This window comes from Aquila chrysaetos, chromosome 1, assembly GCF_900496995.4.
Source record: "Aquila chrysaetos chrysaetos chromosome 1, bAquChr1.4, whole genome shotgun sequence".
NCBI classification, from domain to species: Eukaryota; Metazoa; Chordata; class Aves; order Accipitriformes; family Accipitridae; genus Aquila; species Aquila chrysaetos.
This window is the reverse complement of record NC_044004.1, coordinates 80,138,784-80,145,163: the sequence shown is the minus strand read 5'-3', so window position 1 is coordinate 80,145,163 and position 6,380 is coordinate 80,138,784. Positions and strand designations below refer to the sequence as shown.

The following is a 6,380-nucleotide window of genomic DNA, read 5'->3' as shown; positions in this document are numbered from 1 at the left end:
CTCTTTTTCCTTTCTCTTTTCTCTCCTCTCCTCTCCTCTTCTCTCCTCTTCTCTTCTCTTCTCTTCTCTTCTCTTCTCTTCTCTTCCTCTTCTCTTCCTCTTCTTTTGCCTTTCCTTTCCTTATTTTATTTTATTTTATTTTATTCCCTTGCTGGTTGACCTTCTGCAGCTTTAGAAAGCTCAGCAAAATAGTATTTTTAAGCACACAAAAAAATTGTATTTATGTTGATGACTACCTGGCAATTTTTGGCCAGTCATTATTATTGAGACAACTGTCATTTTTGAATCTGATGATTATTTTTTCTTCACTGAGATCCAAAATAGCTTTTTTCCCCCCTTTTTTTGAACACAAAATCCATTAAAAATTATCAGCCATGAATTTTAGAAACCCTAGTGAATTTTTATTACAGGGTTAGCAGGACTTGCAAGTATGCAGCTCCTGAACTGAAATCTTTCACAGAAATACTATTATCTTTTCCATACCTTTTTGCATACAATGTGCAAAAGAGGGCTTTCTGAGAGTAATTGTCTTTTTCTGTTTTGATTCAGTAATTTCAGAGAACAGAATCTTATAATAAAAAGTATGCCTGTCATTTTTTTGAGTACCTACAAGTTTCTAACTTTTACCCACTGCATTGAGACAAGTTGGTAAATGTGCAGCTGAAACATTTACCAAATATTCCAATGTTGTATTTTTTTGCTTGTTATTCTAAATTAGTATTAATAAAGTCCTGGTCTTGGGTGGCTAAGCAAAAAATTGAAATCAAATTGAAAAAAAAAAAAAGAAAGAATTTTTAGCCAAGAAGGAGATAAGTCTTGCTGACCCATGCATTAAAATAGTAAGGTTCTGAATGGTGGCCTCAGGCAGATAATTACATGTGGAGTGATGGGAGTAGACTACTGGAAATAGTTATAAAAAATTGATGAGTTGCTAAGATATGCTATAAAACATCAGCTGCACTGGTAGCTTTTAGAATACAGGAAACTTTGAAATATTGACACAAATATGCTTAGAATGGCTATAAGGGATCTGAATCAGAAAAGGGGGGCTATAAAGCTCAAAATGAGAGGCAAATTAAATTGCTGGTAAAGTTCTTTTAACTGAGCTGACTCTTATTAGACTGAATTCCTGAAAATAGTCTAGTGCATAAAAATAAAGCAAAAGTGTAACTGAAACTACTTTTTGTAGCATAACATCTTTTATTTCAGTTTAAGTAAAGGACAGTTTGAACAGCTGCAGTGGAATTTTTATAAACAGGGAACTTGCTAGTACTGGACAAAATAGTAGTAGTGCAGATCTGAAGCTATTCCAATGACATAGGAAAATGAAAATAAAATACCAAGAGTATGTGATGAAATAAAAAATGGTTTAAGAGGAGTTTCAAGACTAGGATGTCAGTGGTAAACAGTTGGAGAAAAGCAAACATTTTTGTAGATACCTCTTACAGTTTTTTGTTTCATCCTGGAAAAGGGACCACAGAAGTAATGTCACTAAGGTTGCTCTGAACTGCTATAGCAAGATTAAATTCCATTGTAATGTAAACCAGATGTGTAAACTTTATGGGGCCTTGCTCACATTTTCAACATATCCAGATAATAGTTTGCTCATATAATTTGTTTGGTGCAGTCCTAAACTCTAATGAGAAGGAAGCTTGCTTCTGAAACCTGTTGGTAAGCAGGGAGAACAGTAACCTAGCCAAGCACTACCTGGGAATTGCAAACCAAGAGAAATTTTAGAAGGGAAGGTTCTATTTGCTACTATCTCCTGATGCACAAGGAGGAATTACTGGGTGAAAGAAACCACATTTGCATATCAGCTCTAAGGCACAAGAGCATGCAGCTCTACAGTGATGAGAACATTTTGGTCAAAACAATGCTCTTCAAAATAAACCTGCTTCAAATTTTCCATAAGTGAAATCCTGCTGTCCCTATCTGGGAAATGAAAGGAGGAAGGTACTATGCTAAACGTGTTTGAATTCAGAAACTCCTTGGACGACGCTACTACTCTCTCCTACCAGGCTGTGAACTGGAGCGAAAGTCAGAAAGAGAGTGTACATGCCATTCACCTCCTTTCTCTCTCTTTTTTGTGCTCTAGCCTTTAGACTACACCTTGCTGTGATGAATTATGACCAAAGCCACCTGTGCCACAGGTTCTACTCTAAGTATTTTGCAAGAAAGTTGCAGTTCTGCTGAAAGTATAGAAGGCACAGCATGAAGTTCTTCCAAGTAGTTGATAAAGCTGTGATCATGACATCTGGTGTTGGTTCCCTGTTGCTGCAAGACCAGGAATTTTCATTCTTGAGCTCATAGCTGGCTGAAATCTGAGCTCCCCTAGTCTTGGACAGCAGTGAGGATGAACTGTACAAGTCAAGTGATAATTGCAAGTTATTATGCTCTCACAGCTTTAAATTTATAGCCAAGGCACCTCTGAAGGACAGAGTAGATTCTGCAAGAGAAAGATATATCCAGAATTACTGGCTTGCCTGCGTTTATTTTGTATTCCCTCTGTACCCTCCATTAAGACTTTTTATTTGTCTGTACACTGGGGATGCTGGTATGTCAAGGATATCTCAGGCATTATTTAATTCCTCAAATTCCTGAAATCTCAAGGCAATGTGTTTGTTAAATATTCAAAAGTAACTTCCAAATTATTTAATTTAGTCATTACTTCAGCCAATGACATGTGATAGAAGAGCCATGCAGAAATGGGAATACATCATCAGTGTTAGAACATACATAAAAAAATAGGATTAGTTTATGATTACTTTATCGTTACATGACTCTCAGCTGATTTTTCAAAAAACTTAAATTCATTTGGTACTAAGAAGCATTTATAACTGCACATGTTCTTCTCCTGTAATGACCAAGCATAATCCAAAGATTTCATTCAGACAAGTGACCACAAATATTGATGACTGTCTGCATAGCAAAAATACTTTTTTTTCTCTAGAAAGTGGGCAAGAGAAATCACTTGAATTTTGAATTTATAAAACAATGTTCATAGTAACAATAGCAATAGGTTTTCCTAGTCTTTTTAAAAAATATTTCTTTGGCACGCCTGGTCCAAATCAGGAAAAAGAGTCACAAACAATAATTTCAAATCATGAAAAGAAATTAAAAAGACCATTAGTACCTTAAACAAAGTTTATAAGTATTCCCTTTGAACTTACCATTCTTCTTGTTCATTATTCCAATAATAAACAACAGATTAATTTTATTCTCCATCTTCCTGTTTGTCACTGCACATATGACACCACTGCTATACTTCATTATCTGTGGTCTTAACAGACACACAGGAGAGCAATGCAGTACCTTGCACCAAATGATCCAGTAGCCTGACCAAAAAAATAAAAATATTAATTAACACTGGACACACTAGCTGAGCGAAAACAACACAGCTCTGTTATTGGTAGGTAATATAGATTTACCAGTGACACATCAAGATAAGTGAGATTGATACCAACTGACAGATGATAGGTTTTAAAAATATTAAGTTGTTCTTCATTTACTGGTAAATGGATGTATAATTCAAGAGAGCTTTTCTAACATATCCATGCATGAAAACATTGCTTTATGGACCTGATCTGTAGTGCATTTTAACCTCTAATGGGACATCAGAATTTCGACAATGTGGTAGAAGTAGAGTCCACTTCTTCTAAGTACAGTTAATAACATACCCATTTTTAACAATACTCAGAAATTGTGCATCATACGCAGAGATCATTATTAGCTCTTGGAAAAGAGATTTTGGTCACGAGTCTTAATTGCAATAAATGCTTAGAAAATGGGGCCCAGTCCCTAGCATTGCTATACCATATGAGGTAAGGGAAGAAGGAAGAACATGTTCTTAAAACAGTTGATAACTATCTTTCTTTATGTTACGAATGACCAGCTCTCTCAAAATGGCAGTAGATTATTTTCAGCTGGAACCCTCATTTCCAAATAACAGATGTTTCTGTCATTTGAACAAATATTAGTAAAACACAGCCTTTTTGCAATACCTGTTAAAGAATCTCTCTATGATCTGAATCAGCTGTATAGTTGATATAGCTGTATAGCAGCTTTTTGCTTGCTCCAGATCATTACCGAAGTCTGGCAGCAACTCTCCAGAACTAGTTTGTGTTATAGTTCAATGGACAACAAATGTGAGGCTTTATATGAGAGAATTTTCTGCTGTTCTTTGGACAACAACATGTCATTACTTGGGAATGTGGCATTTATGCTGCTGTTTTATAGCTGTAAGCAGTTTTAAGCCATTACTTGTCCTGAAGCTAGATTCAAATAAGTGACAGCTAAGTGACAACACAAATTCTCCTACACTTGGAAACCCTAATCATAACAAACAGTTCTAACTGATCTCTGAACACAAAATATCGTGGGTCAACAAACATGATAAATTCCATAAACGGACAATACCCTGTTGGCTTAGATAATTAACTGAAACCAACGTTATTGTTAAATTCCCTCATATGTAAAACTTTTAGCTTTCAGAGACAGTCACAGGCTGATATTTTACAATTTTTACTTTAATTTTTATATGCCTGCTTGTTTTTTTACAATGTAGTTAAGTTATGAGAGTAAGAAACATACTACCTTTAGATGTGCAGGAACAGATCAAAGTAGTTTAAAAAGCAGTATTCATATTTAATTTCATTAGCTTTCTCTTACTTATTCTGGTATTCGGGCTTGGGTTCTCCTCATAATTGCAGACACACCATCACCAAACAGTCCACCATGTATTTTCCTAGCCTTGTGAGCTCCAAGAAAACTGCACTGCAGGAATTTATCAATGAAATGAGCAGCAGTCTGAAGGCTGTACCACATCTACACAAGAAACTGGATGTTAGTTATCATCCCACCATTGTTGCTGTCTCCTGGCTTGCCACAGATTCTTGCCTTTATTCTGGCTGTCAAAGCTGCAGAAAGAACATGGGTTCTAGGGAGGAATTTATGCCTTCTGGGCACTAGGGACCATGCAGAGAATTCCAAGTCATTCCTGGAGAGCTTAGACATCAGCACAGCAGAGGTATTGGTCTACTGTGGCTGGGTGTCAGCTTGATCCATTGATAAGGATATCAGCAGTCAAAATATAACCACAGTTTTAAGGTTTTGAGGATGTGGGAATCCAAATAATGACCCTTTGAAAGGCACTTTTCAGAGAAAGGGGTTTTTTTGCCAGAGTTTCCATGCAGAGGTTTATAAGGTATGATGCTTCTTTTGGAAATTGTTAATGTTCCGTTTTTCTCTTTCAAATAAAAATGTATGCAATTAGTGATTGAAATAGAGCAATCAATGTTATCTAAAGAACTGGCCTATTCATATTTTTCTTGGAGGAAGAGAAAAAGGGAAAAAAATCAGGTAAAGCAGTCAATATTTTTCTTAACTACAGTGTACATAAAAATTCTTGTTCATTTAAAGAAATAGACTGTTACTGTAATTTTGGTGGATATTGCCTAAAAGGAGAATGTTATTTGGGCATTTTTTCTTACACTTGTGGCATTATGAGTAGCTGTACTTCTTGGCAGTGTATCACAGTACATTAAGTAAGTTCAGGTTACCTGTAATCTTTGTATCACAAATGATCTAGCATGGGTCATAAATTCTGTAAATTTGAGGTTGCCTAAAATGGAGAGCAAAGTAATCAGTCACTCTCATAACCTGATCAAGCCTGGATAATCACAAAAAAGAGTTGTGACAGGAACTAAAGGAAAATATGGTTCATTTAATCTTTTATAAATTGATAAACTTTTGCGGCTTTAAAGGAATGACCCTTTCAAAGCAAAATAATCAAATCCATCTCTTGTCAGTTTGGTGAGATTTATAATTGGAAGCTGATGATTTTTTAGCAATACTGTCAGTCTGCTTTTCAGATCAATGCCAATGAAATATTTTGTTTACGATTTAACCTCCATTTCCCCTAGAATTTGAGAGTTTTAATACCAAAAGTAGTTATGTCTAACTCTATTGATCAAGTGGTAAATTAAATGGCAAACAAAAGCAATTGTATTGTTTTGTCAAAATACTCTCAATAGGGAGCAAAATTCTTTATTAAAACGGGATATGTTACACTGAAATGAAAAGAAATTTTTATTTCAAGAATGATCTCTTTAAATAGCAGAGAAAGACCTTCACATAGCTAGATTTATTTGATGGGAATAGTGCAAAGGTAATAAAACTGAAATTGTATATTGAATTTCTTTTCCCTACTATAAAGACAGAAGACTCCACCAAAAGTGTAAAACTTACCTAAAATGCACATGTGATAATTTTATTCCAACAATGTATTTTCTTTTTTTCATCAAGTAGTTAATTGATAACTTTTCTGTTTGGAATTATTTGGTTTTATTTATTTTTATTTCCTGCCAAATCCTCTATTGATC

General features: G+C 35.0%; 1 long non-coding RNA gene across 1 annotated transcript; it reads right to left on the bottom strand.

Moving 5' to 3' along the window:
- Nucleotides 1-1,177: 1,177 nt before the first annotated feature.
- Nucleotides 1,178-3,329, bottom strand: LOC115342540. Its single transcript, XR_003923813.1, has 2 exons — nt 3,171-3,329; nt 1,178-2,446 (listed from the first exon to the last, which is right to left on the bottom strand). It is a non-coding gene; the product is annotated as an uncharacterized LOC115342540 (long non-coding RNA).
- Nucleotides 3,330-6,380: the final 3,051 nt, after the last annotated feature.